This window comes from Sus scrofa, chromosome 4 (assembly GCF_000003025.6).
Source record: "Sus scrofa isolate TJ Tabasco breed Duroc chromosome 4, Sscrofa11.1, whole genome shotgun sequence".
Lineage (NCBI taxonomy): Eukaryota > Metazoa > Chordata > Mammalia > Artiodactyla > Suidae > Sus > Sus scrofa.
The window spans coordinates 7,764,476-7,786,292 of NC_010446.5; the positions used below are offsets into that span (position 1 = coordinate 7,764,476).

The following is a 21,817-nucleotide window of genomic DNA, read 5'->3' on the forward strand; positions in this document are numbered from 1 at the left end:
ATAGAAACGTGGAGACAGAGTTTGGGGCAAAGAAGAAAAAAATAGCTGTATTGTTTTGCCAGGCAAAGGGGGCCACAGCAGGCTAACGCCTTAAAAACTATGCCCCCCCTCCCCAGCCTTGGGAGAGATTAGGAGGTGGTTTTATAGCTTGGGGAGTGGGAAATAAGGGCCACAGATAAGAATCAGGGTAGAGGCAAGCTTGCGTTGTTTCTCAAAGCTGGTGTTTAGTGGCCCCGGGACTGGTTCTGGTGGTCTTCCTTCTTCCCAGAGTGAAGACTGCTTCATCAGGTATTTCTTTTTTTTTTTTTAATTTGTTTAATATAATGATTTTTTTCCATTATAGCTGGTTTGCAGTGTTCTGTCAATTTTCTACTGTACAGCAAGATGAGCCAGTCACACATGCCTGTGTACATTCTTTGTCCTCACCTTATTATCATCAAGTAGTTCTTACATTTATCGAGGGTTCTTAGTTCCACAGAAAGGCTCAAAACTATCATTCAGCAGATTACTTAAGGAGGAACCAGGACTCTGCCCCGGGGAGGCTGCATTCTTGTCTCCTGATGGCTCCCCCTGGGTCTCTGCATCCCCTCCTTTCCCAGATGAGCAGCTGCCCTTTGGACCTTGGCGAAGGCCATGGAGACTGAGGCTTATTCCCTGAAAACAATAAATGGAGGACACAGAAAGGCTTGCGCCCAAGAGCCCTACAAGGCCCTGCCCAGTTACATTAGGGCAGAGCAATGACAGTTCATGGACTGTGACAGTGTCCACGGGCCACATGCGGGGTCTAGGTGGTCCCAGAACTAACCCCATCTTGTTGGGGTTGAATGTGGGGGAGCACACTGGTCAGAGTCGCTTTGCTTTGTGTGGGGTTGGGGCTTGGACTTGATCTGCCAGGGCCTGAGGAGCCTCTCATGATTCCACGGTCCCGGAGTACCCATCATGGCTCAGTGGTTAACAAACCCAAAGACGAGTAACCATGACGATGCAGATTCGATCCCTGGCCTTGCTCCGTGGATGAAGGTGAGCTGTGGTGTAGGTCGCAGATGTGGGTCAGATCCCTAGTTGCTGTGGCTGTGGTGCAGGCCGGCAGCTGTAGCTCTGATTCAACCCCTGGCCCGGGAACCTCCATATGCTTCGGGTGCAGCCCTAAAAATAAAGAAAACAGGGAATTCCTGTCATGGCTCAGTGGTTGACAAATCCGACTAGGAACCATGAGGTTGCAGGTTCGATCCCTGGCCTCGTTCAGTGGGTTAAGGATCTGGCCTTGCCGTGAGCTCTGGTGTAGGTGGCAGACACGGCTCAGATCCCGAGTTGCTGTGACTGTGGTGGAGGTCAGCAGCAGCAGCTCCGATTAGACCCCTAGCCTGGGAACCTCCATATGCCATGGGTGTGGCCCTAAAAGAAGGGGAAAAAGGCAAAAAGAAAGAAAACAATTCCACAGTCCCCTTTGGCCATTGGCAAGACCCTGGTCATGGAGATAAAGCGATGGGGTCCTTGATCTCCGAGGCCAGCGTGAGACGTGCTCATCACACAAGCCCCTTGGAGAACTCTCGGGGCTCGTTAGCATCAGGAGTGGGTTTGGAGGACAAGTTTATATGCCATGTTCTGGAAAGCTTCCCGTTGGACGCATCCTTGCTTCTGGGGGTTAATGAGAGCCGGCATCACAGCTCGGAGCGGAGTGGGAACGAAGTTGATGTACGTTACTTTACTGGACAAGAGAGACGGCCCCTCCTTGAAGTCTCACTGGCTTCCAGGACTGGGCAGCTGGACACGAAGTGGGGGCAGCGCCTGGAGATCTCAGACAGCTTTTCCAGTCTGGGGAACATGCCCACTGCCTCTTCCCAATTAGCAAAGTGAGAGCTCGCAGGTCTCTAAATTTAATCGAAGGGCAGAGCCGTGAGGTCACGTGTGAAGGCCAATTCTGGAATTCCTATTCCAGTTCTGACTAGCTCAGGAAAGACATCCTACAGAAGGGGCTATAGGAAATGGCTCTTGAAGGTTAAGTAAGAGTTTGTTGACCAGGGAAGAGGAGAGATGGTGATCCAAGGCAAGAGACATCGTGTTTAAGGGCAAAAACCTAAATATCCTTGACTTGTCCCGGAAAGGGATATGAAGAACAGCTAGAAAGGGAGCTAGGTTGGAAGCAGGCTTCGGGCAACGAGGGAAGGCATTGGTCAAATCGGGGTAACAGCTGGGACTCCAGCCTGCAGCAGAGGCCAAGAAGGATGTGCAGCAGGAGAATGATGGCTGCTAGGGAGCTAATTAGGTTAGCGGGTCCAAGAGCTAAGAGGGATAAATCAGACCCTAATCCCTAGGGCTGAGGACAAACCCAGGACAGTGTTCATTGTCTTTCTGGTTGAACAGCTCAAAGGTCCTCCTGGAGACAAGCTGAGCCAGCCCGCTTCTCCCCCTGCGTTTACCAGTTATCTCTCCTTGTTGCTGACAGGCAAAAGCCCGGATATGTTTCATGCATCAGTGACAATAGAGGGAAATCCTATGGGGGAGGGGGGATCTTAGAAGCCGCCTGCCAGGGTTCTACCTGACCGGGCTCATGAGGTTCCCCAGAACTGAAGCTGGCAGCACTTACGGCTTGAACCTAGCCAGAACCCAGATTGGGACTCGAACCCAGTCTAAACCCAGATTGGGACTTGAAACCACAGTTATTCACTCACCTCGTATCTGGACTTACTGAGGTTCAGGTTCTTTGTGCCTCAGCACAGAAGGAATCCAGAGAGAGAGAAAATGATAGGCAAAAAAACCAGATTTATTAAGATTGGAAGCTTGAAAGAGATGCAAGCGGGCGGGCGGGGAAGCTCTGCCCCCAGGATCCCATGGGCTACAGTTTTTCATCCAAGTGGGGTGGGGGTCAGAAAAGTCTGCCTCTTCCTCTTTCCCGGAGTGGTAGCTCCTCCTTGGTATCTGGTAAGAGAGTAGTTGACCCTAAGGTCAAACAAGGACGTCATGGTGCTTATTCCAACCAGCAGAAGGGTGGTCCTTCCACTCCTGCCCTTGGTCAGAACCCAAATGCAGGCCTCACGTCATCCCCCACCCACTGACCTGAGTCACAGTTCCCGCCTCCACTAGTCAAGTAAGGCTGCCGGTTCTGACGGCGTTCTTGAACAACTTACAGATCTCCCAAAGTTCCCTAAGTTTCCTTCTCTGTCTATGGTCCCTTACTGGGACTCCACGGCCACCTGTGTAACTATCCTAGTCCACCCTATCAGAACGCCCAGAGTGGGTGGCAGAGCCCAGGCTGGGACCTTGTCTCCAGTGGCCCCTGAGAGCTCTTGCAGCATCCCCGGTCCCAGCCACCTGTGCTGGGAGTCCTGGAAACAGCCCGCTGGATGTCCTCGGTGACAGGCTCCCAGGAGGACGGAGACAGACCGCACCCCCCACATGTGGCTGTTCAGCTTGGAGACCCACTGGGGACATGGGTTCAGCCCGGCACCAGATCTACACCTTTGCCTGGAAGGTGGAGACTCAAATTGGGCAGCAAGCAACAACGGCCTGAGGAAAACAACTGCGCACATAGATGAACCTCCTACAAGGATTCGCTGCCCTCTGTCCTGGGACTCGACCCCCGACCCCTCCTCCTTCTTCGTCATTCCTGCCACAAATACCCACCAGGAGCTCCAGCCACCACTTCTGGCCTCAGATCCTTTATAAGCCCAGCACCTCCTCAGAGTCAGGGCTGGTGCCATCTGGAGCTCAGCCCGACCCCCTCTGGTGCCTGAAGAAGTCTCTCTGGCTTTACCAACTTGGCCTTGCGTGTTCCTCCCTCTGAAACCTAACATTTGGGGCTGAAACCCAGGAGGGATTGGCGGGGGGTCAGAAAGCTGGCCAGTAGCACCTGTAACCTCTGGGTTTACAACCCAGAGAGCAGAGGGCAGGGGCAGCTGGTCCTGGGCTAATCTCAGGCTCCCATGCAGGTCTGGGCCCCTGATCCAGGCATCTCCCTGCCAACCCTCTGGAGCCCAGCCAGGGAGAAACGCCAAGCCGGGAACTCCGCCTTGCCATTACCAACTCCGCATCCAACACCGGCCTCCCAGTTCTAGGGGAGTGGCTGACCCCTCCTTCCTGCTCCTCCAGAACCTGATGAGCCACCTCTCCCAGCCCCCACTGTCATGCTCAAGGTACGGGCTACCTCCACCCCTTCCATAGCCAGACATCATGCTCCCATTCGAATGAAGTTAAAAGACCCGTCCACAAAGCCCTGCCACCCCCACTGTCCTTTGAACCCTGAGAGCAGAAGGGGCCTCCAACCTATTATTAACCGCCTTCTTTCTCGTAACTTACCCCAGCCCTCTCACTCCCATTCAACAGTCCATCCTACCGGTAAAAAAGTCAGATGGCTCTGACCGCCTTGTCCCAGATCTCCGCATCATAAACCAGGCAGTCCTGCACCTCCCCCGGGGGTCCCTAACCCCTGCACCATCCTACCCCTTCTTCCCCCAGATACCTGCCACTTCTTGGTACTCAATCTGAAGGATGCCTTCCTTCCTGTCCCTTCACACCCAGACTCTCAGGACCTTTCCGCCGTCACCTGGACACATCCCGACACCCACCCATCGAGTCCGCTTACCTGGAGGTCCTTCCCCAGGGCTTTCGGGACAGCCCCTGGCTTCAGATCGCATCAGCCCGAGTACCCTCCTCCAGCACGTGGATGGTCTCTTACGATGCAGCCCAGCGTATGACAGCTCTTAAACAGACAGCGACGCTTTCAAACCCTGGCTGATAAGGGATACCGGCTGTCTCCCGCCAGAGCTCAAGCTTCGGGCCCCCAGGTCAAATAGCTCAGAATCTATTACCCTGGATGTCACGCTGTCACTGTAGACAGAAAACAGCTCATTGCTTCTCTCCCCAACCACCACCCCTTTCAAACAGGCACTCCCATCTTTCCTGGGGCTTGCAGGATTCCTCCGTATCCGGATCCCCAACTTGAGGCTTTGGCCCGTCCCCTATACCAAGCCACCAAAGGGCCTCTAATAAAGGCCCTGCTGTCACTATTACAGCTCCCTTCTTTAAATTACAGCAGGCGCTTATCTCCGCCCCTGCTTGCTCCCTTCCTGGCTTATCACAAGCCTTCAAGCTCCCTTCAACAGAAAGACAAGGAAGAGCCCTTGGTCTGTTGGGAAAAGACAGGGGACCAGATATTCAAGTCGTTGCTAGATGCCACAGTCAGGGGATGGCCAGCCTGTCTGAGAGCCCAGGCTGCAGCTGCCCTCTTAACATCTGAGAGCAAAAAACTCATCTTTGGATAGTCCACCACCGTCTAGTCCACATATAACCTCCCGGGCCCTCTCTCACATAAAGCCACGCAAAATCTTTCTCCCTTGGAGACGAACACAGGAGCTTCATCTGGCTTGTGTCGAGTCACTCGACACACACTTGGCCAGAAGCCCCCCGCTCAACCCGGCTACACTTTTATACATCCCGGACAGGAAAGTCTTACAGTCTTGCGAGGAAATTTTATTATTATTATTATTGGTCTTTTTATCTTTTTAGGGTCGTATCCATGGCATATGGAGGTTCCCAGGCTAGGGGTCTAATCAGAACTGTCGACCCTGGCCTACACCACAGCCACAGCAACACCAGATCCAAGCTGCATCTGAGACCTACACCATATCTCACGGCAACGCCGGATCCTTAACCCACTGAGCAAGGCCGGGGATAGAACCCGCAACCTCATGGTTCCTTGTCAGATTTGTTTCTGCTGCACCACAACGGGAACTCCAAGGACATTTTAGATTTCAACTCACCGTACCTCACTAACCTCTCAAACCATCCCTTGCCTAAAGCTTCTGATACCTGGTTTACTGATGGCAGCGCCTTCTCTCAGGATGGAAAGAGGGTGGCAGGATATGCAGTAGTTTCTCTTAAGGAGGGCATTGAATCTAACCCCCTTCCAAGAGAAGCCACCGCCCCAAAGGCAGAATTCATTGCCCTTCCTCGAGCCCTGGTCTTAGCTGCAGGACAAGAGGCAAACATTTACACTGACTCCAAGTATGGCTATCATATCCTTCGCTCTCACGCCGAAATCTGGGAAGAGAGGGGCTCCTCTCCACGAAGGGCTCCCGCGTACTTAATGCCCCCTTAATCTTTAGGCTTCTCCAGGCAGCCCAACTGCCCAAGGCAGCTGCTGTCCTTCACTGTAAGGGGCATCAAATGGGAAGGGATTTCTCATTCAGGGTGACAACAAAGCAGATAGAGAGGCCAAGAGGGCTTCTCCATGCCAGCCCCCTTCCCCGCAACTCCTAACTGTTCCAGATATTACAGCACAGTACTCCTAGGAGGAACAGCAATTCCCTCTTAGCCTCTGGAGCAGTCAGGGAAGGTGCCAGCCTAACAGTTCAAGGAAGGTACATCATACCCAAGGACCAAGCTCAACGTATATTAACAGACATTCATAAGTTTCTACCCATTGTGCTCAACACTCTTACAACTCTTCAGACCCCCTCATAGGCTGCCCTGACGTAAACCCCCTTCTTGGAAAAATCTGTCTTATCTGCTCTTCCACCTCCCCCCACGGAAGCCTCCGTCTCCTTCCTTTCCTACTCTCCAAGCCAGAGGCAACCTATGTGGACAAGCCCGGCAGGTGGATTTTACTCACACGCCTCCTGTTAAGAAGGTCAGATACTTACTAACGCTGGCTGATACCTTTGCAGGCTGGGTGGAGGCATTTCCCACCACCTCTGAGAAGTCCTCTGAGGTTCCCCAGGTCCTTGTTAAAGAAATCCTTCCCTGCTTTGGGTTACGGACCTCCTTACAATCAGACAATGGTCCTGCCTTTCTATCTCAAAGAACCCATGAAGTTGGTACAGCTTTAAACATCCAGTGGTACCTGCATCCTCTGTATCATCCCCAGCCAGTCCTCAGGTAACATACAAAAGGCTTACTCTGTGATTAAAACCAATGAACCAAACTTAGCCGAGAAGTCAGGGAGCCCCGGACTTCCTTATCGCCCCTTGCTCTTATAGGCATCAGGGCTTTTTCCCTCAAGTTCCTTCTTTCCTGAGCCCTTTTGAACTTATGCATGGCAAGGTTCTTCCTCCTGGGAGACTTTCCAGTTAAAGAATTCCTTCTTGGGGATTATATACCTATTTTAAATATGGCCAGACATCTCCTCAGGGAACACGCAAACCAAATACTCCCAAAACCCTACATGGGAACAATTTCCCCAAAGCCTATCAAACCCAGAGACTAGGTTCTCTTAAAGCACCTATATCCTCCTGACCTCCAAACCACACTGGCCGGGTCCCTTTCAGGTCCTCTTAACCACTCCTATGGTGGCTAAACTTGCTGGACACCCCCTTTGGTTTCATTTCTCTAGGCTAAAACAAGTCTCCAACAGCACATCAAGAGACTCGACACCCCCAAACTTTCCAGAATACAACAGCTGCCTGGCTGGACCTACTCGACTCTGGCTGACCAAGATTCCAGAAGAATCAGCTAATGAGGGAGCTCGTTACACCTGCTACTCTCCCTCTGTTCACCAGGTCACGACCAATTATTAAGGTCTTGACTATTTTCTCTTCTCTACCTCATTCTTCCTGGGACCCGATTCCCTGGTGCCCCTCGGGCTGCCCCCGCCAAGCAAGAAAAGAGCCCCCCCCCCACCCCCGCTCTCTAGCTTGATTGTCCTCCGTGAACAGACCATACTGTCTTTGTTCTTCCTGCTTCATTGTCCAAGAGTCTCCCACCCGATAGGGGAAGTTACTCATTTGGCTGATGGGCCTTTCTGTTTCCAACATATACCCAACAACACCGGGCCCTTACCCCCAGGACACCTGCACATGTCCTACCGCCACTACGCACTCAACGCCACTACAGGTACACGGAGCCCTATAGGTCCCCACACGCCTGGCGGGGGACATAAGGTAACACTGCTCTGGGGAAAAGTTCCAAATGACATCCCCGAAACTCATCAACACCATCCCTTCACCTTTAATGACTCTGACCCTCTGCTCGTGGGGCTAACGGGTCCAACAGGACCGTCTCTCACTAAACCCACGGCTAATGGAACTTTGACTTCCACCGGCCCCCAAAAGGACCTCTCTCATCTTTCACTATGAAATCGACGCTGTCGGCACGCTCCAAGAGGAGAGATAAAAAGACACCAAGACAAAAAAGCAGGCCGCCTCCATACAGTCCTACGTCCAGATCAGTATTTTACAGGCGATCACAGCTATAAAGCCTCCACTGCGTCATCCCTTTTTATTAAGAATGTGCTACTTCTTCTTATGTGACAGTACGGCCGACCTAGTACTTCCAAGATGCTGCTCAGGTGCATGTATTATAGTTTCACTAGCGCCCAATGCTCAAATCCTACAACCTCATGAAGTGGCTGCCTCGGATTTAATGCCCTTTCTAGGGTCATTCTTAGCACATGCTCTAAAAAGACCAAGACACAAAATAGAGGTTAACCACCTACAAGGATTCACTGCCCTCTGTCCTGGGACTCGACCCCAGACCCCGCCCTTGACCGTGCCCTCCTCCGTCTTTGTCATTCCTGCCACAAGTTCCCTCCAGGAACTCCAGCCACCGCTTCTGGCCTCAGATCCTTATAAGCCCAGCACCTCCTCAGAGTCAGGGCTGGTGCCTTCTGGAGCTCAGCCTGACCCCCTCTGGTGCCTGAAGAAATCTCTCTGGCTTTACCAACTTGGCCTTGCGTGTTCCTCCCTCGGCAAACCTAAGACTAGGCACTGAGCTGGTGAGTGTGGAGGCTGAGGCTGCCCCCTCCCAATGACAGAAGGGACGGGTGACAGCGGCTTTTGCTTCTTTCCCCCGTGGAACAGAGGATGGCCTCACTCTGAGACTAGCTAGTGGCATGATTAAGGTCAGGTTCCGCTGGAGACTGTTGATATTCTTGTGCCCCGAGGCTGGGAGCTGGAATTCCAGGGACTGAAAGAGGGGCCATCTGCCCATCAAGCCATGGAAGACAGGAAAGACTCCAAGCCAGGAGCTGTCTGTCCATCGTTCTGTCGTTCAAAACAAGGCAGCCTCCCCCATCCCTTCCTCCTTGATCTACGACTTAGGGCGCTAAAGCCACCCCTGCATCATTAAATGCTACCTGCTCTCACTCCGACCTACCCTTGTCCAAATATAATTCACTAATGAACACGTAGGCCAGGTGGACAAACATTAATAAATTATTCTCCCACTCCCAGTTTTCCTTTCATTAATGCTCTGGAACATAAAATCAAGTTCTGAATATGGAACAGCTTATGGAAAACATAAACTCACTCTTAGACTCTGTGTGTTGGAAATAAAAGGTATTTTTTCATCAAAAGGAATTGCTAATTCAAAGCTGGGCTCAGTGTGCTGAACTTAATCTGTTTGAAATGCCACTTCTCTAAAGGACATGGGCTGATGTCTGGTAGAGAACAAAGCAGCCGTATCAGCTTGTTCTGCATGGGCTTTTTGAAAAGTCACACACCCTTGGAAAGACATCAGGATTGGAGAAGTCCACTGAGGCCCCCCAAAAAGATGTTTGGGTCAGATATATTTGAAATTAGAAGAATAGCTGACAGACAGTTATCCTGGGGAATGGAATGAATTGGTTCCATTCCTTCAACTGCATTTGCCACAAATATTAGTGGGTACCACCTGTGTACCCGGTGTTTTGTTTTAGGAATGGAATGTCTAAAAACGACTCATATGGGCGTTCCCATCGTGGCACAGTAGAAACGAATTTGACTAGGAACCTTGAGGTTGGGGGTTCAATCCCTGGCCTCACTCAGTGGATCAAGTATCTGGCATTGCCAAGAGCTGTGGTGTAGGTTGCAGATGCGGCTTGGATCTGGCATTGCTGTGGCTGTGGTGTAGGCCGGCAGCTGTAGCTCCGATTAGACCCTTAGCCTGGGAATCTCCATATGCCACAGGTACAGCCCTTAAAAAAAAAAAAAAAAAGCAAAAAATAAGATAGAATAAAATAGTAAAATAAAATAAAAATGACTCATATGGAGTTCCTGCTGTGACACAATGGAAATCATTGACATCTCAGGAGCACTGGGATGCAGGTTTAATTCCCAACCTCGGTACAGTGGGTTGAGGATCTGGCATTGCCACGGCTGTGGCTTAGGTCGCAACTGTGGCTTGGATCTGATCCCAGGCCGAAGAACTCCATATGCCACAGGGCAGCCCCAACAGGAAATAATAATAATAAATAAATATAATATAAATGACTCGTATGTGACCCCATCCGCAAGGAATGCCCACACCAGCGAGGATCTGACAGGCCAATAACACATTATAACAGAATAATGAGAGCCACCAAGGGGTAATATGCAAAGACACCGGGCAAGAAAGGAGAAAGAATGAACACTTGGTCTTCCAGAAGGAGCAGGAGGGCATCTTACCTGGAACTCATCACCACTCTTTCTGATGCAAGGGGCTTAATCCCAACTCACCTGGGCTTCAACAAAAGAGAGATTTCACTGGTTCAAGTAAACATGTAGAGATTCAGGTATGGCTGAATCCAGGAGCATTAACAAAAAGACCGGCTACTTCAATGGCCCTGAGGCTGGTTTCTCTCCCCCCTCTCGGCTTTGCTTTGCCCACCAAGCTTCCTCCTTGGGCACATTTCCCTAAGTAAGGGTGCCACAGCTCCTGCAGCTGGGAGCCCCCATGTTACCTGTTCAGCAGCTCCAGAGAAGCAAGGACCTTCTTTCCCAGGCGGCCCCAGGCTGACCCTCGTTGTCACGGCCTGGGCCCTGCGCCCTCCTGGGCCGACCCTTGCTTCCAGGGAGGGTGGAAGGTGCTGCCTGAGTAGCAGAGCCCATCCCCAGAATCCGAGGGATGCATCAGGCCGTTCAAAGCTACATTCATTCCAGAACATGCATTAAGGGACAAGGTGAGCGGAGTTCCGGTGGTGGCTGTGAACTGAAGTTTGACACTTGCTGTCAGACTCTCCAGGGGTTAAATTATGAGTCACTGCAGTGGCTGACCTGCAGCACCCCCTGGGCAGAGGTCAGGGTGAACATCAGGGGTGAGGCCCTCTGTGCTCTGGGGAAACTGGAAGAACAGGTCTTCTGATAGAAATTCTTAGGAGAAGACTCTACGTGCCCAATTCTTGCACCTCCTTATATCTAGAAAAACTCTACGATCCTTTATGATGCCTGATGTTTGTGACTACTAGTCACCTTCATGAGACAAGCCATAAACTTCTGGAAAATGCATGCACGCACCTCCCCCTGCCTTTATCATCTCCTAATATCCCCCTTTTCCTCTTCAGGCTGTAGTTCAGAGCTTTCTGAAAATACTGCTGCTTGGGCTGTAGCTGAGGATAAAACAAAGAACGCCACAGTTATCTGCGAATGCAGATACCTCCGAGGGTGGGAGCCTGCAAGTCCGGCAGGCTGGCCCTGGTGGCAGAGGTGCACATCAAAGGAATGATTTCGGTGAGCCCAGGCCTCTCTTGTTCCTGCTATCTGCCCTTTGTTGCAAACAACTCCTATATATCCATCCTGGCTACCCCCTGTCTCCTTGGAGCAGGAGCCAATCCCTTTCTCAGGCTCCGTGAGATGCTGTCTCCTGGGCGTTAAGTCCTAACTTTGCCCCAAATAACACTTAACTTTCAACTTTCAGGTTGTGCATTTTTTTTTTTAAGTTGACGTGGCGCAGCAGAAATGAATCCAACCAGTACCCATGAGGATGCAGGGTCAATTTCTGGCCTTGATCCGTGGGTCAGGGATCCGGCATGGCCATGAGCTGTGGTGGCGGTCACAGACTCAGCTCAGATCTGGCGTTGCTGTGGCTGTGGTGTAGGCCAGCAGCTGCAGCTCTGATTCAACCCCTAGCCTGGGAAATTCCATGTGCCATGGATGTGGCCCTAAAAAGAAAAGAGAAAAGGAACTTGTGTGAGCTAAGCACCACTCTAACAGATGAGGATATGCATCAAGATAAAAAAAAAAAATAGAACTGCTCAGCCTCGTTGAACCTTGCAAATAAAAACACATCTGGGGCAGAGGCAGCATTGGTGCTAGGGGGCAAAGTGAACCAACGAATGGGAGTGTAGTGTTTTTGGGGGGGTGGCAATTATTACATTAAAAAGCTTGTCCTGGAAGGTCCCCCTGAGAAAGAGACAAGACTGGGAGGAAGCTGGGGTTGCAGAGGGCTGCCCTGAGGCCCTGGACAGGGATGGACTTGACAGCTTTGAGAAGCAGCACATGTCCCCTAGCTTGACCTTCCCGGCTGATGGGGAGACAGCACGTCAAAGACGGGCAGGACCTGAGAGACCTTGGTCTGGACTTTGGCTTCTGTGTTGAGGGCCGTGGGAGCTGCAGGGACTGAGCATGTGTGCCAGGTGGTGCCCTGAGAAAGATCGGGATGCCCTGATCAGAGAGCCAGGGATGGGGAGTTCCCTGATGGCAGGGTGGGTTAAGGATCAGGTGTTGTCACTGCTGTGGCTTGGGTCGCTGCTGTTGTACCTGTTCGGTCTCTGGCCCAGAAACTTCCACATGCCATGGGCATGGCAGAAAAGAAAAAGGAGAGAGAGGGCTGAGGACGGACCCTGGGCAAAGAAGACAAGAGAAGTTCGGAGTCCAGGGCAGAGTGTGGGGAGACATGGGGACAGACCGCCCTAAAGAACAAGGACAGGCAGGGAAACACACACACCCCGGGAACCAGTGGCCACACAGGCTGAATACGCAGAGACAGAGACTACGCCTGCAGTGTGGTCCAGGCCTGTAACTGGTCAGTGTGGACATTCAAAGGTGTCTCTATGGAGACAAGAGAAGCTCCCCAGCATCAATCACTCACCCTGATCTTCCTTCCCAGGAAACTTAGACATTAAAATGACCACTCAAGGGGAACGTGATTTGATTTCAGGTTTAATTGAAGGACATTGTGTTAATGCAGAGATTCAGAAAGAGAGAGAGGGAAAAATGTTTCCCGGAGGTGATTTCATTTCCATTTCTTTTCCAAAATACAGCCAGCTGCATATTAAAAATGCTACATAGGGAGTTCCCACCCTGGCTCAGCAGTTAACAAACCTGACTGATATCCATGAGGACCCATGTTCGATCCCTGGCCTCGCTCCGTGGGTTAAGGATCCGGCGTTGCCATGAGCTGTGGTGTAGGTTGCAGGTGCAGCTCAGATCCCGCATTGCTGTGGCTGTGGTGTAGGCTGGCAGCTACAGCTCCGATTCGACCCCTAGCCTGGGAACCTCCATATGCCCTGGGTGTGGCCCTAAAAAGACCAAAAAAAAAAAAAAAGATAAAGGATATTGCCAACAGATAAGTATTTCTCTTCCTTCCCAGGAAAGGGTGAGTGACATGTGGAATTCCCTCGGCAGATGATCATATTAGCAGCACATTAGTGAACACCCGGGAAGCTCTGAAGTTGGCAGAGCACTGTCCACATGCACACGAGGTGTCATCGGTATAGCAGCAGCTAAAATGTAAGGAGGTTCACTCCAGGTCTCGGGGGGGGGAGGTGGGGGGAGGGGAGGGGAGGAGAGTCATGCGAAATCAGCCCCACCTGGAAGACACTTACGCAGCTAAGCCAAGGCACAGGGAACCCCATCAATGTGCCACATAGTGAGCCAAACCTGGGAGTGACCTGGCTTCTCTTATGTGCTAGGACGGTCTTAGACGCCAGAAGACCTGGACCCAGACAGTCATGACAATGACCACAACCATGAGCTCTGACCAGGCCTTCATAGCCATAGAGCGTTTTCTGGGGTATCAAGTGCTTTTTCATACACTAATTGTTTTTGCACTCACAGCAACCCCGTGTGGCAGGAACTAAGTCAGATCTGGTGTTTTGCTAACTAGGATGTGGTCCTGGTCTTAAAATTCTCGACCACCCCCTAACACACTTCCTTCTGCTGGCTTTCTTGGCTTCTACACTTGGGCCAAGGGCTGTGTTGTGCACAGGCTGAATTCTCAGAATAGCCTATGTAGTAAGAGCTGTTACTATCTTAGCCTCAGATTAGGACACTGCAACTGAGAGTCAATGAAGTGTTTCAAGGTCAACTGCCTGGACTTGATCCTAGGCAGCCTGGCTCAGGCAGCCACCCTTAACCACCCAGCCCTGAGTCTGGGACCTGAGGTTGAGAGTTGAGTGTGCATCTGGTTTTACAGTAGAAGATTTTTTTTTTTTTTATCCTCACTGCAATCCCTGAAAGCTTTTGTCATAGCCAACACTAACTTCTGGGCTTTCTCACTTAGGAGGTTCCCAGAGTGGGATCTGAACCCAGCTCAGCCCCACTCAGTCCACTGAACTTGTGGGCCCCCTCAGGACTTGGCACCTGCTAAAGGGTCATCATAACTCATCCCAGTTCATCCTGACCTTCCTTCTCTTCCCTCCAAGAGACTCCAGTGGGTACATCCTCAAGTCTTCCACAGGATGCAGGTGCAATTCCAGCCCCGACTCTCACTGCTGCTCCTTGACTTCCACCAGGAACCCCAGAACCTGAAAGATCCTGGGAGAAGTGGGGTCATGAGGATTTCGACACCAGCACACACACCACCAGTCTGACTGCAGCGCAGCTAAGTGGGAACAGGGTCAAAGAAATGACAGCCGTGTTGATGAAAGGAATCGCCAAGTGGGGGTAGAAACAACACGGCTTGAACAACCAGTCAGTTCTGTCTGGACAAGAGAGCTTACTGGGATGGAAAGGGCAACAGATACAGAACAGGAGCATCTGGCTCCCACCCTGGTCGTGTGACTTGTTTGCCCAAGTGACTAAAACTCTGCTTCCTCCACCGTGAAACACCCAGCCCCCCACCTGTAGGGAGGTCGCCAGGACAAGCGCGGGAGAGGGACCAAGCTCCATCTGTTCATAGTACATGGTCACGAAACACGAAACTCGCCGGCTGTATCTGATTGTAACCTCGGGAGTTTATCTAATGAGGGGACACATACTGAAGGAGCTGTTATCACTGGGTAGAAAAGAGAAGCACTGAACGCGCCTTTTTTTCCCCAGCCCTGACTGTCCACGTTTGTAGAAAAACCTTGTGACACCAAACTTTGTGGCGTTCCCACTGTGGCTCAGAGGCTTAAGAACCCGCCACGGTGTCTTGGAGGATTTGGGTCCATCCCTGGCCTCCCTCAGTGGGTGAAGAATCGGGCGTTGCCATAAGCTGTGGCAGAGGTTGCAGATGCAGCTCTGCATTGACCCCTAGCTCGGCAACTTCCCTGTGCCACAGGCACAGGAGTGGCCATTAAACCGTAACAACAACTTTGCCGGGACCGCATCCGCCTCCTGACCAGGCCGCCAGAATGCGGTGCTGGCTGCATCTCCTGCTTTAAAAATCCCGCATAAAGACACTCCGCGGCAGAAGTCCCTGAAGCCACCTGAGGATTTCCCACGTCCCCCCGGGCTGCTTTAGAGCCCTTCAGGTCCTTGGGGTGGAGAATAACACTGCTCTGAAGGAGGAGACCCAAAGGGGTTGCTGGTGAGTGTTGAGAGCTGGGGGTGGAGGGAGGGGGGGAGAAGCGGGGGGGGGGAGGGGGAGGGGAGGGGAGGGGAGGGGAGGGGGAGAAGGGGAGTCTGCAGCGGGGGCAGGAAGCAAGACAGAAATCTCCCTCTTCCACGAAGCGGTTCTTGGGCTTTTCTTTTCCCGCTGGGGTTCCCCAGTGAGGGGAAGACACGGGGTAGAAATCTACCCACCACACAATTCATTAGAAGAAGAAATACTTCTGCGCTCAGAGGAGCCCACAGGGCCTTAAACAAGGTCTCTTCGCCATCCCGTCTGCTACCCAGGAGCATCCTGCAGGGTGCGGGGAGCCTCCCACCTCCCAGATGAAGAAACCAGAGGGGGGAGATTACAGGGCTAGCCGAGCCTGGGGGGTGGCACGGAGGGGTGACTGACGCCTGACCTGCTCCTTTGGCTCGTTCATGCAAGCGGACTCTCTGCAAGTCCGCTCTGACATATCAAGAGCTGATGCTTCTCAACAAAGCTGGAATCACAGCCTCTGCCGCACTGCACACAATTGATTCTGCCTTCTAAAAACAACGTGCTGTCAAGCCACCCTTCTGGGAATTTAGTTTCCTGTGTTTCTATTCCAGTCTAGAGGGGTCAGGTAGGGGGCTTCAGCAGGACCCGGTTCCCGCCTTCTCTCCCGCTCAGTGACTGATCCCCCCAGCTACCCAGAGACCCAGGGTCTGCCCTAGGCCTCCCTCTTGCCCCCAATCCAGTGAACCCCCATTCCTTCCCAGATGCATAGACCCATCCCCACTGCCCCTGGAGGACCCAGCTCCCCACCTGCACTCTTGCGGGCTCTTGCTGATGTTCCCTAGGCAACTGCCCCACCCCTGGTTTGACCCTATAAACATGCTCCGCTGTCTCAGCATTCATCCAGAAATACATGTGGGATATTATTGTGCCCCCACCAAAGCCTCCTGACAGCTCCCCAAAGCTGCAAAATAAGGGGCCACCTCCCAGGAGATCTTCCAGGACCATCCATCATCACGCTGCCCCGCCCCCTCCAGCTGTGTCTTACCACACACCCCGCACGGGGCAATGCTGAGTTGCTGCCCAGCTCTGGAGGCCCTGGGGCTTCCTGCCTCCACCTCTCATCTTCCTTTTCCCAGAACACACTGTCCATGCTGGTCACAAGGTCACACCTCTGCACCTGCCAGCTCCCCCTTGGCCTACAGGACTCAGTGGGGCATCCCCCTCCCCCCACCCCAGGGGGCTGGGAGATGCCTCCTCTACAGGGGGTGAGGCCCTGAGGCCCGCTGGTGAAGCTCCTACCCCATGGTGGCACCTCTGTATTGCCCGGCTCGCCCGCCCGCAGTGACTTGGAACTTGGCATCATTACGGGGGCATCCGAGGTGGAGCCCAGGGTCTGTGCTTTTCGCAGGTGCCTCCTCTGGAACACATCCTTCTAATCTTGTTCTGACTCCCCTCCTTTAGACCCCGGTTGGGCTCAGAGTCTATTCTCGGCCAGGGGTCACGAACAGGATTGAAACAAACTTTTAAATCAGAGTCTCTTGGGGCCCCTAAACCCTTGCCCTGGAGCTGCACCAGCTCTTTGCCATTTCAAAAAGAAAGGCTGTGTATCTTTCCTCAGGCCCAGGCTCCCCTCCCAGTCTGCTGCTGTGGGGGCGGAGGGCGAGCGGGGAGACAGCCTGCTGCTTGTTTCTGGTCTTGCTTGTTATTCATATTATTCCAGGCGATTTTAATGCCCACAGACCCTGCCCTCACAGAATCCAGAGGCCCAGGGAAGGTCAGGAACCACAGAGCCATTTGGTCCATGTAAGGGGGTGGCTCTCGGGAGTTCCCATCATGGCTCAGTGGTTAACGAATCCGACTAGGAACCATGAGGTTGCGGGTTCGATCCCTGGCCTTGCCCAGTGGGTTGGGATCCAGCGTTGCCATGAGCTGTGGTCTAGGTTGCAGACATGGCTCGGATCCGTGTTGCTATGGCCATGGGCTCCGCACCTGACCGTCCCACTGCATCCTCTCAAATGCTCCTATTTCACAGATGAGGAAACCGAGGCACCGAAGGCAAGTACGTTGCCCAAGATGACACGGTTGTTACATCACAGGAGCAGGGCTAAAGGCCAGTTGCCTAAATCCTCATCCCTGGGAGCTTTCCACGGATCATATCTGACCTGGAATGGGGGTCAGGGAGCAGGTGTCCAGAGCAGGGTCCAGAGTCCTCTCTTGGGACCCATTTCTTTTCTTGCCAGTTGTGAGGCTGGATTTCCTGGCTGCTTTCATGAAAAGAGCTTTGTTCAGGGAACAGGAAGTTGAGGGCTTCCACTCTATTTATGGACAAGCCACTTACCCCTTTTTTTTTTTTTTTATATATTTGTTTTTTTAGGGATGCACCCACAGCCTATGGAAGTTCCCAGGCTAGGAATCAAATCAGAGCTGCAGCTGCCAGCCTACACCACAGCCACAGTAATATGGGATCCGAGGTGCATCTGTGACCTATGCCACAGCTCATGGCAATGACAGATCCTTAATCTGCTGAGGGAGGCCAGGGATCAAACCCGCATCCTCATGGATACTAGTCAGGTTCTTAAGCCACTGAGCCACAGTGGGCACTCCCCACTCGCCCTCTTTGGCTCTCACTTTCTACCTTCCAGGTGAAAATTTTCAACCATGTTCTTGGGAAGGCTCGAACCCCTGTGGAGGCTGTACCGGAGCTGGCGGTAGGGGTGAGACCAGGAACTGAGGTTCTGACTCCATGTTGGCTGGTTTACATACAGAGGTTCAGTGGAAGGGTTCTTATGAAAAAAAGAGATCCACCCCCACATGTGAATGAGTGAGCAAGTGAGTAAAAGAAAGAACAAACGCAAAGCCCAATGATGATGGAAGGCCCCATCTCTCTCAAGTTCAACAGCAATGGCAAGCTCTAGGCGTGACTTCAGGGTCAAGGGTAGTAACGTCTCCACCATAAAAGCCAACACCTTCTCCAGACTCGTAGAGTCAGGATGTCCCAGCATGCAAGTTACTATTCTTCTGCTGCGTCTCCTCACTGGGCATCCAGCGGGTGCTCACTGTTTGTAAAACACATTCACACACATGGGCCTATTACGGTGTGTTGTCTGTTTGACCAAGCATGAGGTATCGGGGTGTGGGAAGCTCCCTTTTCCTGGCCCCACATCCTCACGCCAGCCCCTTTGAGGCTCTGGAAACGTACCTTTGCCCTTAAAGGGCAGCCCAAGTGCCACCAGCTCTGGAAAGCCTCACGGCCTCCCATTACTGCTGGGTCCTTCTTCCTCTGGGTCGCACGTGGCTCTGATCCTGGCCCAGCATGTTCCAAGTTGTGTCCCTGCGTAAATGGTACTCTGGTCCCCCTCCCATCACAAAAGCAAATGGTTCAGGCAGATGAAGACCGAAGGATGGGGGAACGCACGCATGTACGAATCATCAATGAACCATCGAGCAAATGCCTGAGTACCCAGCTTCTTATATTAGCCAACGTCCCTCCCCCAGTTTCCTAGGTATACTTACTCCCGCCCTCATGCTCACCATACAGCAGGTTTATGAGGACCTACTATGCGCCTGAGCCCATACCAGGTACGAGGGACGTAGAGATAAATGGGAAGGGTGCCTGTCCTCATGGAGTTTCCATTTGCAAGAATGCAGTCGGAGCATTTCTCACGGGGCATGGTGAAAATTTCTTTTATGGCTTCACCCATAACATATGGAAGTTTCCAGGCCAGGGATTGAATCTGAGCCACAGCTGAGCTCTACCCTGGAACCACAGCAATGCCAGATCCTTTTAACCCACTGAATTGGCACTGGGGTCAAACCAACACCTCCACACAGTGACCTGAGCTGCTGCAGTCAGCTTCTTAACCCACTGAGCCACAGCAGTAACTCCTCCGCCTGCTATTGATGCGTGTCTCTCCAAAGCTCCATGGAGACCAGGTCTACGTCTTGCTCAGCCTCATGCCCCCAGCACCCAGTTCAAAGCCTGGTGGACCTTCGGTGCTCAGTAAATGTTTGACTAATGAGGCCGACACCCCTCACAAGCCAGGTTCTTTGCTCGTCCCTGTTTCTGGGTCACATCCAGGACCTAGGACGAAACTGTAAACGTGGTTCCCAGCATTCCAGGAATCACAGGCAGCCCCCTGAGCAATGAACACCTTTGTTCTTCAGTCCTCACACTGTTCACCCGCAAGACCAGAGCATTAATAAAGCCCGTTCAGTGTGCAAGCATGAGTGTCTGTGTGTGCACACGCACACACCCGCACGTACATACACACACCATTTGAAAACTGTTCTTACCTTATGGCACAAGGCAAAATCACTTCATGCCAAGGAAATAAAAGAGAAATCTGTCTTCTCCTTTGGCAGCACTGCCCTGGGGCCACAACAGCGAGGTGGCATCATGGGCAGTGTACCAGGCCAAAAGCCAGCTTGGTCACTGGTTGGCTGCATAAAGTAAGAAGTCGCATCACCTCTCTGAGCCTCAGCGTCTGCGTCTGCCAGCATCCCGAGATGGCAGACTCCTCCTCAGAATCAGCTTGCCCGGGGGATTGGATGTTAGTTTCTTTGATAGAACAAAGAGGGGGAGGTGGGAGGTAAAGTAAAAAAAAAAAAAAAAAAAAAAAGTGCTAGGTTTTGGCAAATATTTCCTCCTCTCTCGGCAACGTATTTTTTCTTCTTTCCTGCAGCCATGCACAGCCGAGCCTGGTCAGGAGGTTGCCTGAGAGCTAAACAAAGGTATTGACCTTTGACACCCAGGCCTGGGAGCTAAGAACCTGGAGATGGGCCATTATTTTAAATTTTAAACCATTCGCAACATGGCTTTAGTGATTAACTTGTAGCAAAAGCACAGAATACAAAGGTTACAGTTAAAGAAACAAGAGTTCCCCTCCTGGCTCAGCAATAAGGAATCCGACTAGGATCCATGAGGACTCAGGTTCCATCCCTGGCCTCGTTCAGTGGGTTAAGGATCTGGCGGTGCCGTGAGCTGGGGTGTAGGCTGCAGATGCAGCTCAGATCTGGCATTGCCATGGCTGTGGTATAGGTTGGCAGCTGCAGCTCCAGTTCACCCCTCGTCTGGGAACCTCCATGTGCCGCATGTGCGGCCGTAAAAAGACGAAAATAAATAAATAAACAAATAGACAAACAAAGTAAAAGAAACAGATCCAATATGGTGTCAGATCTGTTCTTCCCTATAACACTAAGAGTCACTCCTCTTCCTCCTGGGTCCATCCTATGGGCAACTACTGAGAATGCAGGTTCCACACACTTGATCTGTGTGCCAGGAGGGTCATGCACGTTACTGCTTCTCATCTTCACTTCTGTTATAGAGATGAGGGCACTGATGCTCAGAGAGACCAAGGCGCTGGCACAGGGTCACACAGCATTAAAAGGCAGAGTGGAGAGCCCCAGGTGCACCTGTCCCCACGCCCCAGTTCCTTCACGGGCTGCAGGCACTTGAGCTGGTATTGCTCTCCTCCCTCCAATAGGGTCTTTGGCAGCTTTCTTTTTTTTTTTTTTAAGAGCCGCAGTTGCAGCCTATGGAGGTTCCCAGGCTAGGGGTCTAAGTAGAGCTACAGCCACTGGCTTATGCCACAGCCACAGCAACTCGGGATCCGAGCTGCATCTGCGACCCACACCACTGCTCACGGCAGCACTGGATCCTTAACCCACTGAGCGAGACCAGGGATCGAAACTGAAACCTCATGGTTCCTAGTCAGATTTGTTTCCACTGTACCATAACGGGAACTCCTCATCAGCTTTCTTACTCTGGTACCTGTCAGGGGAGAGGACTGACATATTTTTAAATAAATCTCTCAGAGTTCCCGTCATGGTGCAGCGGAAACGAATCCGACGAGGAACCAGGAGGTTGAGAGGCCAGGGTTCAGTACAGGTGTATCCTTGGCCTTTGTGCCTCCATTTCTTCATCTGTAAAATGAGGCAAACTGCCTGAGTCATAGGCTTCCGGGAGGATTAAATGAGATTGTCTAGAGAAAGCAGGCAGCGAGGTGCCTGGGAGAGAAAAATCTCAGTGTTGCTCTTGTTGTTATTACGTTGCAGGGAATGGTCTGGGCTCCCGTGGGCACACTCTCGTTTCATCCCTTTGGCTGTTGGAAATAAGGCTGCTATAAACATTTGCATCCGAGAACGTGCTCAGTTCTTGGGGGTATATACCTAAGAGTAGAATTGCTGGGTCCTATGCTAATTCCACGTTTAGCTTTTTGAGGAACCCCTCAAAATGTTTTTCACAGTTAGCTGATCCGTTTCACATTCCCACCTGCAGCACCCGGGGGTTCCAGTTTCTCCACATCCATGGCAGCACTTGCTGTTTTCCCTTTTTACAATTTTTTACATTCATCCGAGCGGGTATAGGCGCTATCTCATCGCAGTTTTGAGCTGCAGTTCCCCATTGCCTATC

The 21,817-nt window shown here is 52.1% G+C and overlaps 1 long non-coding RNA gene across 1 annotated transcript in view; it reads right to left on the minus strand.

Annotated features, from left to right (window-relative positions):
• LOC110260216 overlaps nucleotides 2,744-21,817 on the minus strand; it is a 28,802-nt gene continuing 9,728 nt past the window's right edge. The window contains exon 2 of the long non-coding RNA XR_002343066.1: nucleotides 2,744-4,827. This is a non-coding gene — a long non-coding RNA (uncharacterized LOC110260216). The remainder of the gene's footprint in view (nucleotides 4,828-21,817) is intronic.